Source organism: Schistocerca nitens, chromosome 11 (genome assembly GCF_023898315.1).
Source record: "Schistocerca nitens isolate TAMUIC-IGC-003100 chromosome 11, iqSchNite1.1, whole genome shotgun sequence".
Taxonomy (NCBI): domain Eukaryota; kingdom Metazoa; phylum Arthropoda; class Insecta; order Orthoptera; family Acrididae; genus Schistocerca; species Schistocerca nitens.
In genome coordinates, this window is record NC_064624.1 from 149,079,570 (window position 1) to 149,107,544 (window position 27,975).

Here is a 27,975-nt window from a genome sequence, read left to right on the forward strand (position 1 = left end):
GATGCTTTCTTAAGCATTTTAAACTAATGCAACGGTACGATAATGCGGTAATTAACTCAGTTTGAGGGAGAATGTGCTAACGAAGTTTGCCGGGAAGTCTTTGAAAACGATAAAACAGCACGAATCTGCCCTGAAATGCGTCAGCGCCTATTGTTGTGCTGCACCGTAAAGTTCCAAATTTGATTTGTAATCATAAATTTTTTCTTTAGTCGCGTCGTCTAGTCCCGCAGACGTTTGTCGTGCTTGCGCCGTCATATGGACCACGACCCGAGCGGCAGCGAGCGGCAGTCGAGCAAAGTCGGGCCAAGTCGGGACGGGGACAGGGATAGGAAAGGTGCGAATGCACTGCCAACTACGCAAACACCCGGTGTGAGGCGAGGAAGCTCACATCGCTACCAGTGGCGCCCTCCAGCACGACACTGCCACACCCCGCACAGACCATACGCCGGTCGGCCGCGCGCCAGCCCCCCGCTGGACACCAGGGACGAGATGCGCCTTCCGCGTGTGTCGAAGGTTGCACGCGACAAGCGAATGACAGGAGGTGCAACGAGCAGCTGCGCGTCTCACACACGCGACGGCGCGCCCGCCAATTGGGCAATCGTTCTGCTGGGACGTCGGGCGCGCACTCCGCGCCGTCCTCGAGGAACTCGCTGCTGCGGAAGGAGGTGCTTTCGTCAAATGCGGCCGAAAACTAACATTTTGTGTGTTGGGAGGAGAGCCGAATGCGAATTCTGCCGTGCGCCTACAGTATACGTGTGCCAACGGCCATACCATGTTAAATACACCGGTTCTCGTCCGATCACCGAAGTTAAGCAACATCGGGCCCGGTTAGTACTTGGATGGGTGACCGCCTGGGAACATCGGGTGCTGTTGGCTCTCCATTCTTTTTTTTTCCTTTTTATGTCGCTACTCCTGCCAGCCCTCTCGCCATACTACCCTTCTGTTAAAAAAAAATAAAAAATAAAAAAAAGGAAAAAAAACAAAAAAGCAAAAAACAAAAAAATGAAAAAATAAATAAATAAAAAATAAATTAAAAAAAAGAAAAAAAGGTGCTGTTGGCTCCCCTTCCTTTTTTTCCTTTTTATGTCGCTACTCCTGCCAGCCCTCTTGCCATACTACCCTTCTGTTGTGACAAAGACGTTTCCTTAAGCATTTTAAACTACTGTAATGGTGCGAAAACAAAAATAAAATAAAATAAAATAAATATGAGCCAATAAAAATGGTACTTTTGGCTCCCCTGCATTTTTGCTTTTTAAGTCGCTATCCTGCCAGCAGTCGTTTCATACTACCGTTCTGTCATGACAAAGATGCTTTCTTAAGCATTTTAAACTAATGCAACGGTACGATAATGCGGTAATTAACTCAGTTTGAGGGAGAATGTGCTAACGAAGTTTGCCGGGAAGTCTTTGAAAACGATAAAACAGCACGAATCTGCCCTGAAATGCGTCAGCGCCTATTGTTGTGCTGCACCGTAAAGTTCCAAATTTGATTTGTAATCATAAATTTTTTCTTTAGTCGCGTCGTCTAGTCCCGCAGACGTTTGTCGTGCTTGCGCCGTCATATGGACCACGACCCGAGCGGCAGCGAGCGGCAGTCGAGCAAAGTCGGGCCAAGTCGGGACGGGGACAGGGATAGGAAAGGTGCGAATGCACTGCCAACTACGCAAACACCCGGTGTGAGGCGAGGAAGCTCACATCGCTACCAGTGGCGCCCTCCAGCACGACACTGCCACACCCCGCACAGACCATACGCCGGTCGGCCGCGCGCCAGCCCCCCGCTGGACACCAGGGACGAGATGCGCCTTCCGCGTGTGTCGAAGGTTGCACGCGACAAGCGAATGACAGGAGGTGCAACGAGCAGCTGCGCGTCTCACACACGCGACGGCGCGCCCGCCAATTGGGCAATCGTTCTGCTGGGACGTCGGGCGCGCACTCCGCGCCGTCCTCGAGGAACTCGCTGTTGCGGAAGGAGGTGCTTTCGTCAAATGCGGCCGAAAACTAACATTTTGTGTGTTGGGAGGAGAGCCGAATGCGAATTCTGCCGTGCGCCTACAGTATATGTGTGCCAACGGCCATACCATGTTAAATACACCGGTTCTCGTCCGATCACCGAAGTTAAGCAACATCGGGCCCGGTTAGTACTTGGATGGGTGACCGCCTGGGAACATCGGGTGCTGTTGGCTCTCCCTTCTTTTTTTTTCCTTTTTATGTCGCTACTCCTGCCAGCCCTCTCGCCATACTACCCTTCTGTTAAAAAAAAATAAAAAATAAAAAAAGGAAAAAAAACAAAAAAGCAAAAAACAAAAAAAATGAAAAAATAAATAAATAAAAAATAAATTAAAAAAAAGAAAAAAAGGTGCTGTTGGCTCCCCTTCCTTTTTTTTCCTTTTTATGTCGCTACTCCTGCCAGCCCTCTTGCCATACTACCCTTCTGTTGTGACAAAGACGTTTCCTTAAGCATTTTAAACTACTGTAATGGTGCGAAAACAAAAATAAAATAAAATAAAATAAATATGAGCCAATAAAAATGGTACTTTTGGCTCCCCTGCATTTTTGCTTTTTAAGTCGCTATCCTGCCAGCAGTCGTTTCATACTACCTTTCTGTCATGACAAAGATGCTTTCTTAAGCATTTTAAACTAATGCAACGGTACGATAATGCGGTAATTAACTCAGTTTGAGGGAGAATGTGCTAACGAAGTTTGCCGGGAAGTCTTTGAAAACGATAAAACAGCACGAATCTGCCCTGAAATGCGTCAGCGCCTATTGTTGTGCTGCACCGTAAAGTTCCAAATTTGATTTGTAATCATAAATTTTTTCTTTAGTCGCGTCGTCTAGTCCCGCAGACGTTTGTCGTGCTTGCGCCGTCATATGGACCACGACCCGAGCGGCAGCGAGCGGCAGTCGAGCAAAGTCGGGCCAAGTCGGGACGGGGACAGGGATAGGAAAGGTGCGAATGCACTGCCAACTACGCAAACACCCGGTGTGAGGCGAGGAAGCTCACATCGCTACCAGTGGCGCCCTCCAGCACGACACTGCCACACCCCGCACAGACCATACGCCGGTCGGCCGCGCGCCAGCCCCCCGCTGGACACCAGGGACGAGATGCGCCTTCCGCGTGTGTCGAAGGTTGCACGCGACAAGCGAATGACAGGAGGTGCAACGAGCAGCTGCGCGTCTCACACACGCGACGGCGCGCCCGCCAATTGGGCAATCGTTCTGCTGGGACGTCGGGCGCGCACTCCGCGCCGTCCTCGAGGAACTCGCTGCTGCGGAAGGAGGTGCTTTCGTCAAATGCGGCCGAAAACTAACATTTTGTGTGTTGGGAGGAGAGCCGAATGCGAATTCTGCCGTGCGCCTACAGTATACGTGTGCCAACGGCCATACCATGTTAAATACACCGGTTCTCGTCCGATCACCGAAGTTAAGCAACATCGGGCCCGGTTAGTACTTGGATGGGTGACCGCCTGGGAACATCGGGTGCTGTTGGCTCTCCCTTCTTTTTTTTTCCTTTTTATGTCGCTACTCCTGCCAGCCCTCTCGCCATACTACCCTTCTGTTAAAAAAAATAAAAAATAAAAAAAGGAAAAAAAAACAAAAAAGCAAAAAACAAAAAAAATGAAAAAATAAATAAATAAAAAATAAATTAAAAAAAAGAAAAAAAGGTGCTGTTGACTCCCCTTCCTTTTTTTTCCTTTTTATGTCGCTACTCCTGCCAGCCCTCTTGCCATACTACCCTTCTGTTGTGACAAAGACGTTTCCTTAAGCATTTTAAACTACTGTAATGGTGCGAAAACAAAAATAAAATAAAATAAAATAAATATGAGCCAATAAAAATGGTACTTTTGGCTCCCCTGCATTTTTGCTTTTTAAGTCGCTATCCTGCCAGCAGTCGTTTCATACTACCTTTCTGTCATGACAAAGATGCTTTCTTAAGCATTTTAAACTAATGCAACGGTACGATAATGCGGTAATTAACTCAGTTTGAGGGAGAATGTGCTAACGAAGTTTGCCGGGAAGTCTTTGAAAACGATAAAACAGCACGAATCTGCCCTGAAATGCGTCAGCGCCTATTGTTGTGCTGCACCGTAAAGTTCCAAATTTGATTTGTAATCATAAATTTTTTCTTTAGTCGCGTCGTCTAGTCCCGCAGACGTTTGTCGTGCTTGCGCCGTCATATGGACCACGACCCGAGCGGCAGCGAGCGGCAGTCGAGCAAAGTCGGGCCAAGTCGGGACGGGGACAGGGATAGGAAAGGTGCGAATGCACTGCCAACTACGCAAACACCCGGTGTGAGGCGAGGAAGCTCACATCGCTACCAGTGGCGCCCTCCAGCACGACACTGCCACACCCCGCACAGACCATACGCCGGTCGGCCGCGCGCCAGCCCCCCGCTGGACACCAGGGACGAGATGCGCCTTCCGCGTGTGTCGAAGGTTGCACGCGACAAGCGAATGACAGGAGGTGCAACGAGCAGCTGCGCGTCTCACACACGCGACGGCGCGCCCGCCAATTGGGCAATCGTTCTGCTGGGACGTCGGGCGCGCACTCCGCGCCGTCCTCGAGGAACTCGCTGCTGCGGAAGGAGGTGCTTTCGTCAAATGCGGCCGAAAACTAACATTTTGTGTGTTGGGAGGAGAGCCGAATGCGAATTCTGCCGTGCGCCTACAGTATACGTGTGCCAACGGCCATACCATGTTAAATACACCGGTTCTCGTCCGATCACCGAAGTTAAGCAACATCGGGCCCGGTTAGTACTTGGATGGGTGACCGCCTGGGAACATCGGGTGCTGTTGGCTCTCCATTCTTTTTTTTTCCTTTTTATGTCGCTACTCCTGCCAGCCCTCTCGCCATACTACCCTTCTGTTAAAAAAAAATAAAAAATAAAAAAAAGGAAAAAAAACAAAAAAGCAAAAAACAAAAAAATGAAAAAATAAATAAATAAAAAATAAATTAAAAAAAAGAAAAAAAGGTGCTGTTGGCTCCCCTTCCTTTTTTTCCTTTTTATGTCGCTACTCCTGCCAGCCCTCTTGCCATACTACCCTTCTGTTGTGACAAAGACGTTTCCTTAAGCATTTTAAACTACTGTAATGGTGCGAAAACAAAAATAAAATAAAATAAAATAAATATGAGCCAATAAAAATGGTACTTTTGGCTCCCCTGCATTTTTGCTTTTTAAGTCGCTATCCTGCCAGCAGTCGTTTCATACTACCGTTCTGTCATGACAAAGATGCTTTCTTAAGCATTTTAAACTAATGCAACGGTACGATAATGCGGTAATTAACTCAGTTTGAGGGAGAATGTGCTAACGAAGTTTGCCGGGAAGTCTTTGAAAACGATAAAACAGCACGAATCTGCCCTGAAATGCGTCAGCGCCTATTGTTGTGCTGCACCGTAAAGTTCCAAATTTGATTTGTAATCATAAATTTTTTCTTTAGTCGCGTCGTCTAGTCCCGCAGACGTTTGTCGTGCTTGCGCCGTCATATGGACCACGACCCGAGCGGCAGCGAGCGGCAGTCGAGCAAAGTCGGGCCAAGTCGGGACGGGGACAGGGATAGGAAAGGTGCGAATGCACTGCCAACTACGCAAACACCCGGTGTGAGGCGAGGAAGCTCACATCGCTACCAGTGGCGCCCTCCAGCACGACACTGCCACACCCCGCACAGACCATACGCCGGTCGGCCGCGCGCCAGCCCCCCGCTGGACACCAGGGACGAGATGCGCCTTCCGCGTGTGTCGAAGGTTGCACGCGACAAGCGAATGACAGGAGGTGCAACGAGCAGCTGCGCGTCTCACACACGCGACGGCGCGCCCGCCAATTGGGCAATCGTTCTGCTGGGACGTCGGGCGCGCACTCCGCGCCGTCCTCGAGGAACTCGCTGTTGCGGAAGGAGGTGCTTTCGTCAAATGCGGCCGAAAACTAACATTTTGTGTGTTGGGAGGAGAGCCGAATGCGAATTCTGCCGTGCGCCTACAGTATATGTGTGCCAACGGCCATACCATGTTAAATACACCGGTTCTCGTCCGATCACCGAAGTTAAGCAACATCGGGCCCGGTTAGTACTTGGATGGGTGACCGCCTGGGAACATCGGGTGCTGTTGGCTCTCCCTTCTTTTTTTTTCCTTTTTATGTCGCTACTCCTGCCAGCCCTCTCGCCATACTACCCTTCTGTTAAAAAAAAATAAAAAATAAAAAAAGGAAAAAAAACAAAAAAGCAAAAAACAAAAAAAATGAAAAAATAAATAAATAAAAAATAAATTAAAAAAAAGAAAAAAAGGTGCTGTTGGCTCCCCTTCCTTTTTTTTCCTTTTTATGTCGCTACTCCTGCCAGCCCTCTTGCCATACTACCCTTCTGTTGTGACAAAGACGTTTCCTTAAGCATTTTAAACTACTGTAATGGTGCGAAAACAAAAATAAAATAAAATAAAATAAATATGAGCCAATAAAAATGGTACTTTTGGCTCCCCTGCATTTTTGCTTTTTAAGTCGCTATCCTGCCAGCAGTCGTTTCATACTACCTTTCTGTCATGACAAAGATGCTTTCTTAAGCATTTTAAACTAATGCAACGGTACGATAATGCGGTAATTAACTCAGTTTGAGGGAGAATGTGCTAACGAAGTTTGCCGGGAAGTCTTTGAAAACGATAAAACAGCACGAATCTGCCCTGAAATGCGTCAGCGCCTATTGTTGTGCTGCACCGTAAAGTTCCAAATTTGATTTGTAATCATAAATTTTTTCTTTAGTCGCGTCGTCTAGTCCCGCAGACGTTTGTCGTGCTTGCGCCGTCATATGGACCACGACCCGAGCGGCAGCGAGCGGCAGTCGAGCAAAGTCGGGCCAAGTCGGGACGGGGACAGGGATAGGAAAGGTGCGAATGCACTGCCAACTACGCAAACACCCGGTGTGAGGCGAGGAAGCTCACATCGCTACCAGTGGCGCCCTCCAGCACGACACTGCCACACCCCGCACAGACCATACGCCGGTCGGCCGCGCGCCAGCCCCCCGCTGGACACCAGGGACGAGATGCGCCTTCCGCGTGTGTCGAAGGTTGCACGCGACAAGCGAATGACAGGAGGTGCAACGAGCAGCTGCGCGTCTCACACACGCGACGGCGCGCCCGCCAATTGGGCAATCGTTCTGCTGGGACGTCGGGCGCGCACTCCGCGCCGTCCTCGAGGAACTCGCTGCTGCGGAAGGAGGTGCTTTCGTCAAATGCGGCCGAAAACTAACATTTTGTGTGTTGGGAGGAGAGCCGAATGCGAATTCTGCCGTGCGCCTACAGTATACGTGTGCCAACGGCCATACCATGTTAAATACACCGGTTCTCGTCCGATCACCGAAGTTAAGCAACATCGGGCCCGGTTAGTACTTGGATGGGTGACCGCCTGGGAACATCGGGTGCTGTTGGCTCTCCCTTCTTTTTTTTTCCTTTTTATGTCGCTACTCCTGCCAGCCCTCTCGCCATACTACCCTTCTGTTAAAAAAAATAAAAAATAAAAAAAGGAAAAAAAAACAAAAAAGCAAAAAACAAAAAAAATGAAAAAATAAATAAATAAAAAATAAATTAAAAAAAAGAAAAAAAGGTGCTGTTGACTCCCCTTCCTTTTTTTTCCTTTTTATGTCGCTACTCCTGCCAGCCCTCTTGCCATACTACCCTTCTGTTGTGACAAAGACGTTTCCTTAAGCATTTTAAACTACTGTAATGGTGCGAAAACAAAAATAAAATAAAATAAAATAAATATGAGCCAATAAAAATGGTACTTTTGGCTCCCCTGCATTTTTGCTTTTTAAGTCGCTATCCTGCCAGCAGTCGTTTCATACTACCTTTCTGTCATGACAAAGATGCTTTCTTAAGCATTTTAAACTAATGCAACGGTACGATAATGCGGTAATTAACTCAGTTTGAGGGAGAATGTGCTAACGAAGTTTGCCGGGAAGTCTTTGAAAACGATAAAACAGCACGAATCTGCCCTGAAATGCGTCAGCGCCTATTGTTGTGCTGCACCGTAAAGTTCCAAATTTGATTTGTAATCATAAATTTTTTCTTTAGTCGCGTCGTCTAGTCCCGCAGACGTTTGTCGTGCTTGCGCCGTCATATGGACCACGACCCGAGCGGCAGCGAGCGGCAGTCGAGCAAAGTCGGGCCAAGTCGGGACGGGGACAGGGATAGGAAAGGTGCGAATGCACTGCCAACTACGCAAACACCCGGTGTGAGGCGAGGAAGCTCACATCGCTACCAGTGGCGCCCTCCAGCACGACACTGCCACACCCCGCACAGACCATACGCCGGTCGGCCGCGCGCCAGCCCCCCGCTGGACACCAGGGACGAGATGCGCCTTCCGCGTGTGTCGAAGGTTGCACGCGACAAGCGAATGACAGGAGGTGCAACGAGCAGCTGCGCGTCTCACACACGCGACGGCGCGCCCGCCAATTGGGCAATCGTTCTGCTGGGACGTCGGGCGCGCACTCCGCGCCGTCCTCGAGGAACTCGCTGCTGCGGAAGGAGGTGCTTTCGTCAAATGCGGCCGAAAACTAACATTTTGTGTGTTGGGAGGAGAGCCGAATGCGAATTCTGCCGTGCGCCTACAGTATACGTGTGCCAACGGCCATACCATGTTAAATACACCGGTTCTCGTCCGATCACCGAAGTTAAGCAACATCGGGCCCGGTTAGTACTTGGATGGGTGACCGCCTGGGAACATCGGGTGCTGTTGGCTCTCCCTTCTTTTTTTTTCCTTTTTATGTCGCTACTCCTGCCAGCCCTCTCGCCATACTACCCTTCTGTTAAAAAAAATAAAAAATAAAAAAAGGAAAAAAAAACAAAAAAGCAAAAAACAAAAAAAATGAAAAAATAAATAAATAAAAAATAAATTAAAAAAAAGAAAAAAAGGTGCTGTTGACTCCCCTTCCTTTTTTTTCCTTTTTATGTCGCTACTCCTGCCAGCCCTCTTGCCATACTACCCTTCTGTTGTGACAAAGACGTTTCCTTAAGCATTTTAAACTACTGTAATGGTGCGAAAACAAAAATAAAATAAAATAAAATAAATATGAGCCAATAAAAATGGTACTTTTGGCTCCCCTGCATTTTTGCTTTTTAAGTCGCTATCCTGCCAGCAGTCGTTTCATACTACCTTTCTGTCATGACAAAGATGCTTTCTTAAGCATTTTAAACTAATGCAACGGTACGATAATGCGGTAATTAACTCAGTTTGAGGGAGAATGTGCTAACGAAGTTTGCCGGGAAGTCTTTGAAAACGATAAAACAGCACGAATCTGCCCTGAAATGCGTCAGCGCCTATTGTTGTGCTGCACCGTAAAGTTCCAAATTTGATTTGTAATCATAAATTTTTTCTTTAGTCGCGTCGTCTAGTCCCGCAGACGTTTGTCGTGCTTGCGCCGTCATATGGACCACGACCCGAGCGGCAGCGAGCGGCAGTCGAGCAAAGTCGGGCCAAGTCGGGACGGGGACAGGGATAGGAAAGGTGCGAATGCACTGCCAACTACGCAAACACCCGGTGTGAGGCGAGGAAGCTCACATCGCTACCAGTGGCGCCCTCCAGCACGACACTGCCACACCCCGCACAGACCATACGCCGGTCGGCCGCGCGCCAGCCCCCCGCTGGACACCAGGGACGAGATGCGCCTTCCGCGTGTGTCGAAGGTTGCACGCGACAAGCGAATGACAGGAGGTGCAACGAGCAGCTGCGCGTCTCACACACGCGACGGCGCGCCCGCCAATTGGGCAATCGTTCTGCTGGGACGTCGGGCGCGCACTCCGCGCCGTCCTCGAGGAACTCGCTGTTGCGGAAGGAGGTGCTTTCGTCAAATGCGGCCGAAAACTAACATTTTGTGTGTTGGGAGGAGAGCCGAATGCGAATTCTGCCGTGCGCCTACAGTATATGTGTGCCAACGGCCATACCATGTTAAATACACCGGTTCTCGTCCGATCACCGAAGTTAAGCAACATCGGGCCCGGTTAGTACTTGGATGGGTGACCGCCTGGGAACATCGGGTGCTGTTGGCTCTCCATTCTTTTTTTTTCCTTTTTATGTCGCTACTCCTGCCAGCCCTCTCGCCATACTACCCTTCTGTTAAAAAAAAATAAAAAATAAAAAAAAGGAAAAAAAACAAAAAAGCAAAAAACAAAAAAATGAAAAAATAAATAAATAAAAAATAAATTAAAAAAAAGAAAAAAAGGTGCTGTTGGCTCCCCTTCCTTTTTTTCCTTTTTATGTCGCTACTCCTGCCAGCCCTCTTGCCATACTACCCTTCTGTTGTGACAAAGACGTTTCCTTAAGCATTTTAAACTACTGTAATGGTGCGAAAACAAAAATAAAATAAAATAAAATAAATATGAGCCAATAAAAATGGTACTTTTGGCTCCCCTGCATTTTTGCTTTTTAAGTCGCTATCCTGCCAGCAGTCGTTTCATACTACCGTTCTGTCATGACAAAGATGCTTTCTTAAGCATTTTAAACTAATGCAACGGTACGATAATGCGGTAATTAACTCAGTTTGAGGGAGAATGTGCTAACGAAGTTTGCCGGGAAGTCTTTGAAAACGATAAAACAGCACGAATCTGCCCTGAAATGCGTCAGCGCCTATTGTTGTGCTGCACCGTAAAGTTCCAAATTTGATTTGTAATCATAAATTTTTTCTTTAGTCGCGTCGTCTAGTCCCGCAGACGTTTGTCGTGCTTGCGCCGTCATATGGACCACGACCCGAGCGGCAGCGAGCGGCAGTCGAGCAAAGTCGGGCCAAGTCGGGACGGGGACAGGGATAGGAAAGGTGCGAATGCACTGCCAACTACGCAAACACCCGGTGTGAGGCGAGGAAGCTCACATCGCTACCAGTGGCGCCCTCCAGCACGACACTGCCACACCCCGCACAGACCATACGCCGGTCGGCCGCGCGCCAGCCCCCCGCTGGACACCAGGGACGAGATGCGCCTTCCGCGTGTGTCGAAGGTTGCACGCGACAAGCGAATGACAGGAGGTGCAACGAGCAGCTGCGCGTCTCACACACGCGACGGCGCGCCCGCCAATTGGGCAATCGTTCTGCTGGGACGTCGGGCGCGCACTCCGCGCCGTCCTCGAGGAACTCGCTGTTGCGGAAGGAGGTGCTTTCGTCAAATGCGGCCGAAAACTAACATTTTGTGTGTTGGGAGGAGAGCCGAATGCGAATTCTGCCGTGCGCCTACAGTATATGTGTGCCAACGGCCATACCATGTTAAATACACCGGTTCTCGTCCGATCACCGAAGTTAAGCAACATCGGGCCCGGTTAGTACTTGGATGGGTGACCGCCTGGGAACATCGGGTGCTGTTGGCTCTCCCTTCTTTTTTTTTCCTTTTTATGTCGCTACTCCTGCCAGCCCTCTCGCCATACTACCCTTCTGTTAAAAAAAAATAAAAAATAAAAAAAGGAAAAAAAACAAAAAAGCAAAAAACAAAAAAAATGAAAAAATAAATAAATAAAAAATAAATTAAAAAAAAGAAAAAAAGGTGCTGTTGGCTCCCCTTCCTTTTTTTTCCTTTTTATGTCGCTACTCCTGCCAGCCCTCTTGCCATACTACCCTTCTGTTGTGACAAAGACGTTTCCTTAAGCATTTTAAACTACTGTAATGGTGCGAAAACAAAAATAAAATAAAATAAAATAAATATGAGCCAATAAAAATGGTACTTTTGGCTCCCCTGCATTTTTGCTTTTTAAGTCGCTATCCTGCCAGCAGTCGTTTCATACTACCTTTCTGTCATGACAAAGATGCTTTCTTAAGCATTTTAAACTAATGCAACGGTACGATAATGCGGTAATTAACTCAGTTTGAGGGAGAATGTGCTAACGAAGTTTGCCGGGAAGTCTTTGAAAACGATAAAACAGCACGAATCTGCCCTGAAATGCGTCAGCGCCTATTGTTGTGCTGCACCGTAAAGTTCCAAATTTGATTTGTAATCATAAATTTTTTCTTTAGTCGCGTCGTCTAGTCCCGCAGACGTTTGTCGTGCTTGCGCCGTCATATGGACCACGACCCGAGCGGCAGCGAGCGGCAGTCGAGCAAAGTCGGGCCAAGTCGGGACGGGGACAGGGATAGGAAAGGTGCGAATGCACTGCCAACTACGCAAACACCCGGTGTGAGGCGAGGAAGCTCACATCGCTACCAGTGGCGCCCTCCAGCACGACACTGCCACACCCCGCACAGACCATACGCCGGTCGGCCGCGCGCCAGCCCCCCGCTGGACACCAGGGACGAGATGCGCCTTCCGCGTGTGTCGAAGGTTGCACGCGACAAGCGAATGACAGGAGGTGCAACGAGCAGCTGCGCGTCTCACACACGCGACGGCGCGCCCGCCAATTGGGCAATCGTTCTGCTGGGACGTCGGGCGCGCACTCCGCGCCGTCCTCGAGGAACTCGCTGTTGCGGAAGGAGGTGCTTTCGTCAAATGCGGCCGAAAACTAACATTTTGTGTGTTGGGAGGAGAGCCGAATGCGAATTCTGCCGTGCGCCTACAGTATATGTGTGCCAACGGCCATACCATGTTAAATACACCGGTTCTCGTCCGATCACCGAAGTTAAGCAACATCGGGCCCGGTTAGTACTTGGATGGGTGACCGCCTGGGAACATCGGGTGCTGTTGGCTCTCCCTTCTTTTTTTTTCCTTTTTATGTCGCTACTCCTGCCAGCCCTCTCGCCATACTACCCTTCTGTTAAAAAAAAATAAAAAATAAAAAAAGGAAAAAAAACAAAAAAGCAAAAAACAAAAAAAATGAAAAAATAAATAAATAAAAAATAAATTAAAAAAAAGAAAAAAAGGTGCTGTTGGCTCCCCTTCCTTTTTTTTCCTTTTTATGTCGCTACTCCTGCCAGCCCTCTTGCCATACTACCCTTCTGTTGTGACAAAGACGTTTCCTTAAGCATTTTAAACTACTGTAATGGTGCGAAAACAAAAATAAAATAAAATAAAATAAATATGAGCCAATAAAAATGGTACTTTTGGCTCCCCTGCATTTTTGCTTTTTAAGTCGCTATCCTGCCAGCAGTCGTTTCATACTACCTTTCTGTCATGACAAAGATGCTTTCTTAAGCATTTTAAACTAATGCAACGGTACGATAATGCGGTAATTAACTCAGTTTGAGGGAGAATGTGCTAACGAAGTTTGCCGGGAAGTCTTTGAAAACGATAAAACAGCACGAATCTGCCCTGAAATGCGTCAGCGCCTATTGTTGTGCTGCACCGTAAAGTTCCAAATTTGATTTGTAATCATAAATTTTTTCTTTAGTCGCGTCGTCTAGTCCCGCAGACGTTTGTCGTGCTTGCGCCGTCATATGGACCACGACCCGAGCGGCAGCGAGCGGCAGTCGAGCAAAGTCGGGCCAAGTCGGGACGGGGACAGGGATAGGAAAGGTGCGAATGCACTGCCAACTACGCAAACACCCGGTGTGAGGCGAGGAAGCTCACATCGCTACCAGTGGCGCCCTCCAGCACGACACTGCCACACCCCGCACAGACCATACGCCGGTCGGCCGCGCGCCAGCCCCCCGCTGGACACCAGGGACGAGATGCGCCTTCCGCGTGTGTCGAAGGTTGCACGCGACAAGCGAATGACAGGAGGTGCAACGAGCAGCTGCGCGTCTCACACACGCGACGGCGCGCCCGCCAATTGGGCAATCGTTCTGCTGGGACGTCGGGCGCGCACTCCGCGCCGTCCTCGAGGAACTCGCTGCTGCGGAAGGAGGTGCTTTCGTCAAATGCGGCCGAAAACTAACATTTTGTGTGTTGGGAGGAGAGCCGAATGCGAATTCTGCCGTGCGCCTACAGTATACGTGTGCCAACGGCCATACCATGTTAAATACACCGGTTCTCGTCCGATCACCGAAGTTAAGCAACATCGGGCCCGGTTAGTACTTGGATGGGTGACCGCCTGGGAACATCGGGTGCTGTTGGCTCTCCCTTCTTTTTTTTTCCTTTTTATGTCGCTACTCCTGCCAGCCCTCTCGCCATACTACCCTTCTGTTAAAAAAAATAAAAAATAAAAAAAGGAAAAAAAAACAAAAAAGCAAAAAACAAAAAAAATGAAAAAATAAATAAATAAAAAATAAATTAAAAAAAAGAAAAAAAGGTGCTGTTGACTCCCCTTCCTTTTTTTTCCTTTTTATGTCGCTACTCCTGCCAGCCCTCTTGCCATACTACCCTTCTGTTGTGACAAAGACGTTTCCTTAAGCATTTTAAACTACTGTAATGGTGCGAAAACAAAAATAAAATAAAATAAAATAAATATGAGCCAATAAAAATGGTACTTTTGGCTCCCCTGCATTTTTGCTTTTTAAGTCGCTATCCTGCCAGCAGTCGTTTCATACTACCTTTCTGTCATGACAAAGATGCTTTCTTAAGCATTTTAAACTAATGCAACGGTACGATAATGCGGTAATTAACTCAGTTTGAGGGAGAATGTGCTAACGAAGTTTGCCGGGAAGTCTTTGAAAACGATAAAACAGCACGAATCTGCCCTGAAATGCGTCAGCGCCTATTGTTGTGCTGCACCGTAAAGTTCCAAATTTGATTTGTAATCATAAATTTTTTCTTTAGTCGCGTCGTCTAGTCCCGCAGACGTTTGTCGTGCTTGCGCCGTCATATGGACCACGACCCGAGCGGCAGCGAGCGGCAGTCGAGCAAAGTCGGGCCAAGTCGGGACGGGGACAGGGATAGGAAAGGTGCGAATGCACTGCCAACTACGCAAACACCCGGTGTGAGGCGAGGAAGCTCACATCGCTACCAGTGGCGCCCTCCAGCACGACACTGCCACACCCCGCACAGACCATACGCCGGTCGGCCGCGCGCCAGCCCCCCGCTGGACACCAGGGACGAGATGCGCCTTCCGCGTGTGTCGAAGGTTGCACGCGACAAGCGAATGACAGGAGGTGCAACGAGCAGCTGCGCGTCTCACACACGCGACGGCGCGCCCGCCAATTGGGCAATCGTTCTGCTGGGACGTCGGGCGCGCACTCCGCGCCGTCCTCGAGGAACTCGCTGTTGCGGAAGGAGGTGCTTTCGTCAAATGCGGCCGAAAACTAACATTTTGTGTGTTGGGAGGAGAGCCGAATGCGAATTCTGCCGTGCGCCTACAGTATATGTGTGCCAACGGCCATACCATGTTAAATACACCGGTTCTCGTCCGATCACCGAAGTTAAGCAACATCGGGCCCGGTTAGTACTTGGATGGGTGACCGCCTGGGAACATCGGGTGCTGTTGGCTCTCCCTTCTTTTTTTTTCCTTTTTATGTCGCTACTCCTGCCAGCCCTCTCGCCATACTACCCTTCTGTTAAAAAAAAATAAAAAATAAAAAAAGGAAAAAAAACAAAAAAGCAAAAAACAAAAAAAATGAAAAAATAAATAAATAAAAAATAAATTAAAAAAAAGAAAAAAAGGTGCTGTTGGCTCCCCTTCCTTTTTTTTCCTTTTTATGTCGCTACTCCTGCCAGCCCTCTTGCCATACTACCCTTCTGTTGTGACAAAGACGTTTCCTTAAGCATTTTAAACTACTGTAATGGTGCGAAAACAAAAATAAAATAAAATAAAATAAATATGAGCCAATAAAAATGGTACTTTTGGCTCCCCTGCATTTTTGCTTTTTAAGTCGCTATCCTGCCAGCAGTCGTTTCATACTACCTTTCTGTCATGACAAAGATGCTTTCTTAAGCATTTTAAACTAATGCAACGGTACGATAATGCGGTAATTAACTCAGTTTGAGGGAGAATGTGCTAACGAAGTTTGCCGGGAAGTCTTTGAAAACGATAAAACAGCACGAATCTGCCCTGAAATGCGTCAGCGCCTATTGTTGTGCTGCACCGTAAAGTTCCAAATTTGATTTGTAATCATAAATTTTTTCTTTAGTCGCGTCGTCTAGTCCCGCAGACGTTTGTCGTGCTTGCGCCGTCATATGGACCACGACCCGAGCGGCAGCGAGCGGCAGTCGAGCAAAGTCGGGCCAAGTCGGGACGGGGACAGGGATAGGAAAGGTGCGAATGCACTGCCAACTACGCAAACACCCGGTGTGAGGCGAGGAAGCTCACATCGCTACCAGTGGCGCCCTCCAGCACGACACTGCCACACCCCGCACAGACCATACGCCGGTCGGCCGCGCGCCAGCCCCCCGCTGGACACCAGGGACGAGATGCGCCTTCCGCGTGTGTCGAAGGTTGCACGCGACAAGCGAATGACAGGAGGTGCAACGAGCAGCTGCGCGTCTCACACACGCGACGGCGCGCCCGCCAATTGGGCAATCGTTCTGCTGGGACGTCGGGCGCGCACTCCGCGCCGTCCTCGAGGAACTCGCTGTTGCGGAAGGAGGTGCTTTCGTCAAATGCGGCCGAAAACTAACATTTTGTGTGTTGGGAGGAGAGCCGAATGCGAATTCTGCCGTGCGCCTACAGTATATGTGTGCCAACGGCCATACCATGTTAAATACACCGGTTCTCGTCCGATCACCGAAGTTAAGCAACATCGGGCCCGGTTAGTACTTGGATGGGTGACCGCCTGGGAACATCGGGTGCTGTTGGCTCTCCCTTCTTTTTTTTTCCTTTTTATGTCGCTACTCCTGCCAGCCCTCTCGCCATACTACCCTTCTGTTAAAAAAAAATAAAAAATAAAAAAAGGAAAAAAAACAAAAAAGCAAAAAACAAAAAAAATGAAAAAATAAATAAATAAAAAATAAATTAAAAAAAAGAAAAAAAGGTGCTGTTGGCTCCCCTTCCTTTTTTTTCCTTTTTATGTCGCTACTCCTGCCAGCCCTCTTGCCATACTACCCTTCTGTTGTGACAAAGACGTTTCCTTAAGCATTTTAAACTACTGTAATGGTGCGAAAACAAAAATAAAATAAAATAAAATAAATATGAGCCAATAAAAATGGTACTTTTGGCTCCCCTGCATTTTTGCTTTTTAAGTCGCTATCCTGCCAGCAGTCGTTTCATACTACCTTTCTGTCATGACAAAGATGCTTTCTTAAGCATTTTAAACTAATGCAACGGTACGATAATGCGGTAATTAACTCAGTTTGAGGGAGAATGTGCTAACGAAGTTTGCCGGGAAGTCTTTGAAAACGATAAAACAGCACGAATCTGCCCTGAAATGCGTCAGCGCCTATTGTTGTGCTGCACCGTAAAGTTCCAAATTTGATTTGTAATCATAAATTTTTTCTTTAGTCGCGTCGTCTAGTCCCGCAGACGTTTGTCGTGCTTGCGCCGTCATATGGACCACGACCCGAGCGGCAGCGAGCGGCAGTCGAGCAAAGTCGGGCCAAGTCGGGACGGGGACAGGGATAGGAAAGGTGCGAATGCACTGCCAACTACGCAAACACCCGGTGTGAGGCGAGGAAGCTCACATCGCTACCAGTGGCGCCCTCCAGCACGACACTGCCACACCCCGCACAGACCATACGCCGGTCGGCCGCGCGCCAGCCCCCCGCTGGACACCAGGGACGAGATGCGCCTTCCGCGTGTGTCGAAGGTTGCACGCGACAAGCGAATGACAGGAGGTGCAACGAGCAGCTGCGCGTCTCACACACGCGACGGCGCGCCCGCCAATTGGGCAATCGTTCTGCTGGGACGTCGGGCGCGCACTCCGCGCCGTCCTCGAGGAACTCGCTGCTGCGGAAGGAGGTGCTTTCGTCAAATGCGGCCGAAAACTAACATTTTGTGTGTTGGGAGGAGAGCCGAATGCGAATTCTGCCGTGCGCCTACAGTATACGTGTGCCAACGGCCATACCATGTTAAATACACCGGTTCTCGTCCGATCACCGAAGTTAAGCAACATCGGGCCCGGTTAGTACTTGGATGGGTGACCGCCTGGGAACATCGGGTGCTGTTGGCTCTCCCTTCTTTTTTTTTCCTTTTTATGTCGCTACTCCTGCCAGCCCTCTCGCCATACTACCCTTCTGTTAAAAAAAATAAAAAATAAAAAAAGGAAAAAAAAACAAAAAAGCAAAAAACAAAAAAAATGAAAAAATAAATAAATAAAAAATAAATTAAAAAAAAGAAAAAAAGGTGCTGTTGACTCCCCTTCCTTTTTTTTCCTTTTTATGTCGCTACTCCTGCCAGCCCTCTTGCCATACTACCCTTCTGTTGTGACAAAGACGTTTCCTTAAGCATTTTAAACTACTGTAATGGTGCGAAAACAAAAATAAAATAAAATAAAATAAATATGAGCCAATAAAAATGGTACTTTTGGCTCCCCTGCATTTTTGCTTTTTAAGTCGCTATCCTGCCAGCAGTCGTTTCATACTACCTTTCTGTCATGACAAAGATGCTTTCTTAAGCATTTTAAACTAATGCAACGGTACGATAATGCGGTAATTAACTCAGTTTGAGGGAGAATGTGCTAACGAAGTTTGCCGGGAAGTCTTTGAAAACGATAAAACAGCACGAATCTGCCCTGAAATGCGTCAGCGCCTATTGTTGTGCTGCACCGTAAAGTTCCAAATTTGATTTGTAATCATAAATTTTTTCTTTAGTCGCGTCGTCTAGTCCCGCAGACGTTTGTCGTGCTTGCGCCGTCATATGGACCACGACCCGAGCGGCAGCGAGCGGCAGTCGAGCAAAGTCGGGCCAAGTCGGGACGGGGACAGGGATAGGAAAGGTGCGAATGCACTGCCAACTACGCAAACACCCGGTGTGAGGCGAGGAAGCTCACATCGCTACCAGTGGCGCCCTCCAGCACGACACTGCCACACCCCGCACAGACCATACGCCGGTCGGCCGCGCGCCAGCCCCCCGCTGGACACCAGGGACGAGATGCGCCTTCCGCGTGTGTCGAAGGTTGCACGCGACAAGCGAATGACAGGAGGTGCAACGAGCAGCTGCGCGTCTCACACACGCGACGGCGCGCCCGCCAATTGGGCAATCGTTCTGCTGGGACGTCGGGCGCGCACTCCGCGCCGTCCTCGAGGAACTCGCTGTTGCGGAAGGAGGTGCTTTCGTCAAATGCGGCCGAAAACTAACATTTTGTGTGTTGGGAGGAGAGCCGAATGCGAATTCTGCCGTGCGCCTACAGTATATGTGTGCCAACGGCCATACCATGTTAAATACACCGGTTCTCGTCCGATCACCGAAGTTAAGCAACATCGGGCCCGGTTAGTACTTGGATGGGTGACCGCCTGGGAACATCGGGTGCTGTTGGCTCTCCCTTCTTTTTTTTTCCTTTTTATGTCGCTACTCCTGCCAGCCCTCTCGCCATACTACCCTTCTGTTAAAAAAAAATAAAAAATAAAAAAAGGAAAAAAAACAAAAAAGCAAAAAACAAAAAAAATGAAAAAATAAATAAATAAAAAATAAATTAAAAAAAAGAAAAAAAGGTGCTGTTGGCTCCCCTTCCTTTTTTTTCCTTTTTATGTCGCTACTCCTGCCAGCCCTCTTGCCATACTACCCTTCTGTTGTGACAAAGACGTTTCCTTAAGCATTTTAAACTACTGTAATGGTGCGAAAACAAAAATAAAATAAAATAAAATAAATATGAGCCAATAAAAATGGTACTTTTGGCTCCCCTGCATTTTTGCTTTTTAAGTCGCTATCCTGCCAGCAGTCGTTTCATACTACCTTTCTGTCATGACAAAGATGCTTTCTTAAGCATTTTAAACTAATGCAACGGTACGATAATGCGGTAATTAACTCAGTTTGAGGGAGAATGTGCTAACGAAGTTTGCCGGGAAGTCTTTGAAAACGATAAAACAGCACGAATCTGCCCTGAAATGCGTCAGCGCCTATTGTTGTGCTGCACCGTAAAGTTCCAAATTTGATTTGTAATCATAAATTTTTTCTTTAGTCGCGTCGTCTAGTCCCGCAGACGTTTGTCGTGCTTGCGCCGTCATATGGACCACGACCCGAGCGGCAGCGAGCGGCAGTCGAGCAAAGTCGGGCCAAGTCGGGACGGGGACAGGGATAGGAAAGGTGCGAATGCACTGCCAACTACGCAAACACCCGGTGTGAGGCGAGGAAGCTCACATCGCTACCAGTGGCGCCCTCCAGCACGACACTGCCACACCCCGCACAGACCATACGCCGGTCGGCCGCGCGCCAGCCCCCCGCTGGACACCAGGGACGAGATGCGCCTTCCGCGTGTGTCGAAGGTTGCACGCGACAAGCGAATGACAGGAGGTGCAACGAGCAGCTGCGCGTCTCACACACGCGACGGCGCGCCCGCCAATTGGGCAATCGTTCTGCTGGGACGTCGGGCGCGCACTCCGCGCCGTCCTCGAGGAACTCGCTGTTGCGGAAGGAGGTGCTTTCGTCAAATGCGGCCGAAAACTAACATTTTGTGTGTTGGGAGGAGAGCCGAATGCGAATTCTGCCGTGCGCCTACAGTATATGTGTGCCAACGGCCATACCATGTTAAATACACCGGTTCTCGTCCGATCACCGAAGTTAAGCAACATCGGGCCCGGTTAGTACTTGGATGGGTGACCGCCTGGGAACATCGGGTGCTGTTGGCTCTCCCTTCTTTTTTTTTCCTTTTTATGTCGCTACTCCTGCCAGCCCTCTCGCCATACTACCCTTCTGTTAAAAAAAAATAAAAAATAAAAAAAGGAAAAAAAACAAAAAAGCAAAAAACAAAAAAAATGAAAAAATAAATAAATAAAAAATAAATTAAAAAAAAGAAAAAAAGGTGCTGTTGGCTCCCCTTCCTTTTTTTTCCTTTTTATGTCGCTACTCCTGCCAGCCCTCTTGCCATACTACCCTTCTGTTGTGACAAAGACGTTTCCTTAAGCATTTTAAACTACTGTAATGGTGCGAAAACAAAAATAAAATAAAATAAAATAAATATGAGCCAATAAAAATGGTACTTTTGGCTCCCCTGCATTTTTGCTTTTTAAGTCGCTATCCTGCCAGCAGTCGTTTCATACTACCTTTCTGTCATGACAAAGATGCTTTCTTAAGCATTTTAAACTAATGCAACGGTACGATAATGCGGTAATTAACTCAGTTTGAGGGAGAATGTGCTAACGAAGTTTGCCGGGAAGTCTTTGAAAACGATAAAACAGCACGAATCTGCCCTGAAATGCGTCAGCGCCTATTGTTGTGCTGCACCGTAAAGTTCCAAATTTGATTTGTAATCATAAATTTTTTCTTTAGTCGCGTCGTCTAGTCCCGCAGACGTTTGTCGTGCTTGCGCCGTCATATGGACCACGACCCGAGCGGCAGCGAGCGGCAGTCGAGCAAAGTCGGGCCAAGTCGGGACGGGGACAGGGATAGGAAAGGTGCGAATGCACTGCCAACTACGCAAACACCCGGTGTGAGGCGAGGAAGCTCACATCGCTACCAGTGGCGCCCTCCAGCACGACACTGCCACACCCCGCACAGACCATACGCCGGTCGGCCGCGCGCCAGCCCCCCGCTGGACACCAGGGACGAGATGCGCCTTCCGCGTGTGTCGAAGGTTGCACGCGACAAGCGAATGACAGGAGGTGCAACGAGCAGCTGCGCGTCTCACACACGCGACGGCGCGCCCGCCAATTGGGCAATCGTTCTGCTGGGACGTCGGGCGCGCACTCCGCGCCGTCCTCGAGGAACTCGCTGCTGCGGAAGGAGGTGCTTTCGTCAAATGCGGCCGAAAACTAACATTTTGTGTGTTGGGAGGAGAGCCGAATGCGAATTCTGCCGTGCGCCTACAGTATACGTGTGCCAACGGCCATACCATGTTAAATACACCGGTTCTCGTCCGATCACCGAAGTTAAGCAACATCGGGCCCGGTTAGTACTTGGATGGGTGACCGCCTGGGAACATCGGGTGCTGTTGGCTCTCCCTTCTTTTTTTTTCCTTTTTATGTCGCTACTCCTGCCAGCCCTCTCGCCATACTACCCTTCTGTTAAAAAAAATAAAAAATAAAAAAAGGAAAAAAAACAAAAAAGCAAAAAACAAAAAAAATGAAAAAATAAATAAATAAAAAATAAATTAAAAAAAAGAAAAAAAGGTGCTGTTGGCTCCCCTTCCTTTTTTTTCCTTTTTATGTCGCTACTCCTGCCAGCCCTCTTGCCATACTACCCTTCTGTTGTGACAAAGACGTTTCCTTAAGCATTTTAAACTACTGTAATGGTGCGAAAACAAAAATAAAATAAAATAAAATAAATATGAGCCAATAAAAATGGTACTTTTGGCTCCCCTGCATTTTTGCTTTTTAAGTCGCTATCCTGCCAGCAGTCGTTTCATACTACCTTTCTGTCATGACAAAGATGCTTTCTTAAGCATTTTAAACTAATGCAACGGTACGATAATGCGGTAATTAACTCAGTTTGAGGGAGAATGTGCTAACGAAGTTTGCCGGGAAGTCTTTGAAAACGATAAAACAGCACGAATCTGCCCTGAAATGCGTCAGCGCCTATTGTTGTGCTGCACCGTAAAGTTCCAAATTTGATTTGTAATCATAAATTTTTTCTTTAGTCGCGTCGTCTAGTCCCGCAGACGTTTGTCGTGCTTGCGCCGTCATATGGACCACGACCCGAGCGGCAGCGAGCGGCAGTCGAGCAAAGTCGGGCCAAGTCGGGACGGGGACAGGGATAGGAAAGGTGCGAATGCACTGCCAACTACGCAAACACCCGGTGTGAGGCGAGGAAGCTCACATCGCTACCAGTGGCGCCCTCCAGCACGACACTGCCACACCCCGCACAGACCATACGCCGGTCGGCCGCGCGCCAGCCCCCCGCTGGACACCAGGGACGAGATGCGCCTTCCGCGTGTGTCGAAGGTTGCACGCGACAAGCGAATGACAGGAGGTGCAACGAGCAGCTGCGCGTCTCACACACGCGACGGCGCGCCCGCCAATTGGGCAATCGTTCTGCTGGGACGTCGGGCGCGCACTCCGCGCCGTCCTCGAGGAACTCGCTGCTGCGGAAGGAGGTGCTTTCGTCAAATGCGGCCGAAAACTAACATTTTGTGTGTTGGGAGGAGAGCCGAATGCGAATTCTGCCGTGCGCCTACAGTATACGTGTGCCAACGGCCATACCATGTTAAATACACCGGTTCTCGTCCGATCACCGAAGTTAAGCAACATCGGGCCCGGTTAGTACTTGGATGGGTGACCGCCTGGGAACATCGGGTGCTGTTGGCTCTCCCTTCTTTTTTTTTCCTTTTTATGTCGCTACTCCTGCCAGCCCTCTCGCCATACTACCCTTCTGTTAAAAAAAATAAAAAATAAAAAAAGGAAAAAAAAACAAAAAAGCAAAAAACAAAAAAAATGAAAAAATAAATAAATAAAAAATAAATTAAAAAAAAGAAAAAAAGGTGCTGTTGACTCCCCTTCCTTTTTTTTCCTTTTTATGTCGCTACTCCTGCCAGCCCTCTTGCCATACTACCCTTCTGTTGTGACAAAGACGTTTCCTTAAGCATTTTAAACTACTGTAATGGTGCGAAAACAAAAATAAAATAAAATAAAATAAATATGAGCCAATAAAAATGGTACTTTTGGCTCCCCTGCATTTTTGCTTTTTAAGTCGCTATCCTGCCAGCAGTCGTTTCATACTACCTTTCTGTCATGACAAAGATGCTTTCTTAAGCATTTTAAACTAATGCAACGGTACGATAATGCGGTAATTAACTCAGTTTGAGGGAGAATGTGCTAACGAAGTTTGCCGGGAAGTCTTTGAAAACGATAAAACAGCACGAATCTGCCCTGAAATGCGTCAGCGCCTATTGTTGTGCTGCACCGTAAAGTTCCAAATTTGATTTGTAATCATAAATTTTTTCTTTAGTCGCGTCGTCTAGTCCCGCAGACGTTTGTCGTGCTTGCGCCGTCATATGGACCACGACCCGAGCGGCAGCGAGCGGCAGTCGAGCAAAGTCGGGCCAAGTCGGGACGGGGACAGGGATAGGAAAGGTGCGAATGCACTGCCAACTACGCAAACACCCGGTGTGAGGCGAGGAAGCTCACATCGCTACCAGTGGCGCCCTCCAGCACGACACTGCCACACCCCGCACAGACCATACGCCGGTCGGCCGCGCGCCAGCCCCCCGCTGGACACCAGGGACGAGATGCGCCTTCCGCGTGTGTCGAAGGTTGCACGCGACAAGCGAATGACAGGAGGTGCAACGAGCAGCTGCGCGTCTCACACACGCGACGGCGCGCCCGCCAATTGGGCAATCGTTCTGCTGGGACGTCGGGCGCGCACTCCGCGCCGTCCTCGAGGAACTCGCTGTTGCGGAAGGAGGTGCTTTCGTCAAATGCGGCCGAAAACTAACATTTTGTGTGTTGGGAGGAGAGCCGAATGCGAATTCTGCCGTGCGCCTACAGTATATGTGTGCCAACGGCCATACCATGTTAAATACACCGGTTCTCGTCCGATCACCGAAGTTAAGCAACATCGGGCCCGGTTAGTACTTGGATGGGTGACCGCCTGGGAACATCGGGTGCTGTTGGCTCTCCCTTCTTTTTTTTTCCTTTTTATGTCGCTACTCCTGCCAGCCCTCTCGCCATACTACCCTTCTGTTAAAAAAAAATAAAAAATAAAAAAAGGAAAAAAAACAAAAAAGCAAAAAACAAAAAAAATGAAAAAATAAATAAATAAAAAATAAATTAAAAAAAAGAAAAAAAGGTGCTGTTGGCTCCCCTTCCTTTTTTTTCCTTTTTATGTCGCTACTCCTGCCAGCCCTCTTGCCATACTACCCTTCTGTTGTGACAAAGACGTTTCCTTAAGCATTTTAAACTACTGTAATGGTGCGAAAACAAAAATAAAATAAAATAAAATAAATATGAGCCAATAAAAATGGTACTTTTGGCTCCCCTGCATTTTTGCTTTTTAAGTCGCTATCCTGCCAGCAGTCGTTTCATACTACCTTTCTGTCATGACAAAGATGCTTTCTTAAGCATTTTAAACTAATGCAACGGTACGATAATGCGGTAATTAACTCAGTTTGAGGGAGAATGTGCTAACGAAGTTTGCCGGGAAGTCTTTGAAAACGATAAAACAGCACGAATCTGCCCTGAAATGCGTCAGCGCCTATTGTTGTGCTGCACCGTAAAGTTCCAAATTTGATTTGTAATCATAAATTTTTTCTTTAGTCGCGTCGTCTAGTCCCGCAGACGTTTGTCGTGCTTGCGCCGTCATATGGACCACGACCCGAGCGGCAGCGAGCGGCAGTCGAGCAAAGTCGGGCCAAGTCGGGACGGGGACAGGGATAGGAAAGGTGCGAATGCACTGCCAACTACGCAAACACCCGGTGTGAGGCGAGGAAGCTCACATCGCTACCAGTGGCGCCCTCCAGCACGACACTGCCACACCCCGCACAGACCATACGCCGGTCGGCCGCGCGCCAGCCCCCCGCTGGACACCAGGGACGAGATGCGCCTTCCGCGTGTGTCGAAGGTTGCACGCGACAAGCGAATGACAGGAGGTGCAACGAGCAGCTGCGCGTCTCACACACGCGACGGCGCGCCCGCCAATTGGGCAATCGTTCTGCTGGGACGTCGGGCGCGCACTCCGCGCCGTCCTCGAGGAACTCGCTGTTGCGGAAGGAGGTGCTTTCGTCAAATGCGGCCGAAAACTAACATTTTGTGTGTTGGGAGGAGAGCCGAATGCGAATTCTGCCGTGCGCCTACAGTATATGTGTGCCAACGGCCATACCATGTTAAATACACCGGTTCTCGTCCGATCACCGAAGTTAAGCAACATCGGGCCCGGTTAGTACTTGGATGGGTGACCGCCTGGGAACATCGGGTGCTGTTGGCTCTCCCTTCTTTTTTTTTCCTTTTTATGTCGCTACTCCTGCCAGCCCTCTCGCCATACTACCCTTCTGTTAAAAAAAAATAAAAAATAAAAAAAGGAAAAAAAACAAAAAAGCAAAAAACAAAAAAAATGAAAAAATAAATAAATAAAAAATAAATTAAAAAAAAGAAAAAAAGGTGCTGTTGGCTCCCCTTCCTTTTTTTTCCTTTTTATGTCGCTACTCCTGCCAGCCCTCTTGCCATACTACCCTTCTGTTGTGACAAAGACGTTTCCTTAAGCATTTTAAACTACTGTAATGGTGCGAAAACAAAAATAAAATAAAATAAAATAAATATGAGCCAATAAAAATGGTACTTTTGGCTCCCCTGCATTTTTGCTTTTTAAGTCGCTATCCTGCCAGCAGTCGTTTCATACTACCTTTCTGTCATGACAAAGATGCTTTCTTAAGCATTTTAAACTAATGCAACGGTACGATAATGCGGTAATTAACTCAGTTTGAGGGAGAATGTGCTAACGAAGTTTGCCGGGAAGTCTTTGAAAACGATAAAACAGCACGAATCTGCCCTGAAATGCGTCAGCGCCTATTGTTGTGCTGCACCGTAAAGTTCCAAATTTGATTTGTAATCATAAATTTTTTCTTTAGTCGCGTCGTCTAGTCCCGCAGACGTTTGTCGTGCTTGCGCCGTCATATGGACCACGACCCGAGCGGCAGCGAGCGGCAGTCGAGCAAAGTCGGGCCAAGTCGGGACGGGGACAGGGATAGGAAAGGTGCGAATGCACTGCCAACTACGCAAACACCCGGTGTGAGGCGAGGAAGCTCACATCGCTACCAGTGGCGCCCTCCAGCACGACACTGCCACACCCCGCACAGACCATACGCCGGTCGGCCGCGCGCCAGCCCCCCGCTGGACACCAGGGACGAGATGCGCCTTCCGCGTGTGTCGAAGGTTGCACGCGACAAGCGAATGACAGGAGGTGCAACGAGCAGCTGCGCGTCTCACACACGCGACGGCGCGCCCGCCAATTGGGCAATCGTTCTGCTGGGACGTCGGGCGCGCACTCCGCGCCGTCCTCGAGGAACTCGCTGTTGCGGAAGGAGGTGCTTTCGTCAAATGCGGCCGAAAACTAACATTTTGTGTGTTGGGAGGAGAGCCGAATGCGAATTCTGCCGTGCGCCTACAGTATATGTGTGCCAACGGCCATACCATGTTAAATACACCGGTTCTCGTCCGATCACCGAAGTTAAGCAACATCGGGCCCGGTTAGTACTTGGATGGGTGACCGCCTGGGAACATCGGGTGCTGTTGGCTCTCCCTTCTTTTTTTTTCCTTTTTATGTCGCTACTCCTGCCAGCCCTCTCGCCATACTACCCTTCTGTTAAAAAAAAATAAAAAATAAAAAAAGGAAAAAAAACAAAAAAGCAAAAAACAAAAAAAATGAAAAAATAAATAAATAAAAAATAAATTAAAAAAAAGAAAAAAAGGTGCTGTTGGCTCCCCTTCCTTTTTTTTCCTTTTTATGTCGCTACTCCTGCCAGCCCTCTTGCCATACTACCCTTCTGTTGTGACAAAGACGTTTCCTTAAGCATTTTAAACTACTGTAATGGTGCGAAAACAAAAATAAAATAAAATAAAATAAATATGAGCCAATAAAAATGGTACTTTTGGCTCCCCTGCATTTTTGCTTTTTAAGTCGCTATCCTGCCAGCAGTCGTTTCATACTACCTTTCTGTCATGACAAAGATGCTTTCTTAAGCATTTTAAACTAATGCAACGGTACGATAATGCGGTAATTAACTCAGTTTGAGGGAGAATGTGCTAACGAAGTTTGCCGGGAAGTCTTTGAAAACGATAAAACAGCACGAATCTGCCCTGAAATGCGTCAGCGCCTATTGTTGTGCTGCACCGTAAAGTTCCAAATTTGATTTGTAATCATAAATTTTTTCTTTAGTCGCGTCGTCTAGTCCCGCAGACGTTTGTCGTGCTTGCGCCGTCATATGGACCACGACCCGAGCGGCAGCGAGCGGCAGTCGAGCAAAGTCGGGCCAAGTCGGGACGGGGACAGGGATAGGAAAGGTGCGAATGCACTGCCAACTACGCAAACACCCGGTGTGAGGCGAGGAAGCTCACATCGCTACCAGTGGCGCCCTCCAGCACGACACTGCCACACCCCGCACAGACCATACGCCGGTCGGCCGCGCGCCAGCCCCCCGCTGGACACCAGGGACGAGATGCGCCTTCCGCGTGTGTCGAAGGTTGCACGCGACAAGCGAA

The 27,975-nt window shown here is 48.5% G+C and overlaps 21 non-coding genes across 21 annotated transcripts; all 21 read left to right on the forward strand.

The window, feature by feature from the left end:
- Nucleotides 1–757: 757 nt before the first annotated feature.
- LOC126213625 (5S ribosomal RNA) lies at nucleotides 758–876 on the forward strand. Its single transcript, XR_007541288.1, has one exon. It is a non-coding gene; the product is annotated as a 5S ribosomal RNA (ribosomal RNA).
- A 1,187-nt stretch (nucleotides 877–2,063) lies between these two features.
- Nucleotides 2,064–2,182, forward strand: LOC126213626 (5S ribosomal RNA). The gene has a single exon (XR_007541289.1). It is a non-coding gene; the product is annotated as a 5S ribosomal RNA (ribosomal RNA).
- Nucleotides 2,183–3,370: 1,188 nt separating this feature from the next.
- Nucleotides 3,371–3,489, forward strand: LOC126213627 (5S ribosomal RNA). The gene has a single exon (XR_007541290.1). It is a non-coding gene; the product is annotated as a 5S ribosomal RNA (ribosomal RNA).
- Nucleotides 3,490–4,677: 1,188 nt separating this feature from the next.
- Nucleotides 4,678–4,796, forward strand: LOC126213629 (5S ribosomal RNA). The gene has a single exon (XR_007541292.1). It is a non-coding gene; the product is annotated as a 5S ribosomal RNA (ribosomal RNA).
- Nucleotides 4,797–5,983: 1,187 nt separating this feature from the next.
- Nucleotides 5,984–6,102, forward strand: LOC126213631 (5S ribosomal RNA). Its single transcript, XR_007541293.1, has one exon. It is a non-coding gene; the product is annotated as a 5S ribosomal RNA (ribosomal RNA).
- A 1,188-nt stretch (nucleotides 6,103–7,290) lies between these two features.
- Nucleotides 7,291–7,409, forward strand: LOC126213632 (5S ribosomal RNA). The gene has a single exon (XR_007541294.1). It is a non-coding gene; the product is annotated as a 5S ribosomal RNA (ribosomal RNA).
- Nucleotides 7,410–8,597: 1,188 nt separating this feature from the next.
- On the forward strand, nucleotides 8,598–8,716 carry LOC126213633 (5S ribosomal RNA). The gene has a single exon (XR_007541295.1). It is a non-coding gene; the product is annotated as a 5S ribosomal RNA (ribosomal RNA).
- Nucleotides 8,717–9,904: 1,188 nt separating this feature from the next.
- LOC126213634 (5S ribosomal RNA) lies at nucleotides 9,905–10,023 on the forward strand. The gene has a single exon (XR_007541296.1). It is a non-coding gene; the product is annotated as a 5S ribosomal RNA (ribosomal RNA).
- Nucleotides 10,024–11,210: 1,187 nt separating this feature from the next.
- On the forward strand, nucleotides 11,211–11,329 carry LOC126213635 (5S ribosomal RNA). Its single transcript, XR_007541297.1, has one exon. It is a non-coding gene; the product is annotated as a 5S ribosomal RNA (ribosomal RNA).
- Nucleotides 11,330–12,517: 1,188 nt separating this feature from the next.
- LOC126213636 (5S ribosomal RNA) lies at nucleotides 12,518–12,636 on the forward strand. The gene has a single exon (XR_007541298.1). It is a non-coding gene; the product is annotated as a 5S ribosomal RNA (ribosomal RNA).
- A 1,188-nt stretch (nucleotides 12,637–13,824) lies between these two features.
- Nucleotides 13,825–13,943, forward strand: LOC126213637 (5S ribosomal RNA). The gene has a single exon (XR_007541299.1). It is a non-coding gene; the product is annotated as a 5S ribosomal RNA (ribosomal RNA).
- A 1,188-nt stretch (nucleotides 13,944–15,131) lies between these two features.
- LOC126213638 (5S ribosomal RNA) lies at nucleotides 15,132–15,250 on the forward strand. The gene has a single exon (XR_007541300.1). It is a non-coding gene; the product is annotated as a 5S ribosomal RNA (ribosomal RNA).
- Nucleotides 15,251–16,438: 1,188 nt separating this feature from the next.
- LOC126213639 (5S ribosomal RNA) lies at nucleotides 16,439–16,557 on the forward strand. The gene has a single exon (XR_007541301.1). It is a non-coding gene; the product is annotated as a 5S ribosomal RNA (ribosomal RNA).
- Nucleotides 16,558–17,745: 1,188 nt separating this feature from the next.
- On the forward strand, nucleotides 17,746–17,864 carry LOC126213642 (5S ribosomal RNA). The gene has a single exon (XR_007541303.1). It is a non-coding gene; the product is annotated as a 5S ribosomal RNA (ribosomal RNA).
- A 1,188-nt stretch (nucleotides 17,865–19,052) lies between these two features.
- LOC126213643 (5S ribosomal RNA) lies at nucleotides 19,053–19,171 on the forward strand. Its single transcript, XR_007541304.1, has one exon. It is a non-coding gene; the product is annotated as a 5S ribosomal RNA (ribosomal RNA).
- A 1,188-nt stretch (nucleotides 19,172–20,359) lies between these two features.
- LOC126213644 (5S ribosomal RNA) lies at nucleotides 20,360–20,478 on the forward strand. The gene has a single exon (XR_007541305.1). It is a non-coding gene; the product is annotated as a 5S ribosomal RNA (ribosomal RNA).
- Nucleotides 20,479–21,666: 1,188 nt separating this feature from the next.
- On the forward strand, nucleotides 21,667–21,785 carry LOC126213645 (5S ribosomal RNA). Its single transcript, XR_007541306.1, has one exon. It is a non-coding gene; the product is annotated as a 5S ribosomal RNA (ribosomal RNA).
- A 1,187-nt stretch (nucleotides 21,786–22,972) lies between these two features.
- Nucleotides 22,973–23,091, forward strand: LOC126213646 (5S ribosomal RNA). Its single transcript, XR_007541307.1, has one exon. It is a non-coding gene; the product is annotated as a 5S ribosomal RNA (ribosomal RNA).
- Nucleotides 23,092–24,279: 1,188 nt separating this feature from the next.
- Nucleotides 24,280–24,398, forward strand: LOC126213647 (5S ribosomal RNA). Its single transcript, XR_007541308.1, has one exon. It is a non-coding gene; the product is annotated as a 5S ribosomal RNA (ribosomal RNA).
- Nucleotides 24,399–25,586: 1,188 nt separating this feature from the next.
- LOC126213648 (5S ribosomal RNA) lies at nucleotides 25,587–25,705 on the forward strand. Its single transcript, XR_007541309.1, has one exon. It is a non-coding gene; the product is annotated as a 5S ribosomal RNA (ribosomal RNA).
- Nucleotides 25,706–26,893: 1,188 nt separating this feature from the next.
- LOC126213649 (5S ribosomal RNA) lies at nucleotides 26,894–27,012 on the forward strand. The gene has a single exon (XR_007541310.1). It is a non-coding gene; the product is annotated as a 5S ribosomal RNA (ribosomal RNA).
- The last annotated feature ends 963 nt before the right edge of the window (nucleotides 27,013–27,975 follow it).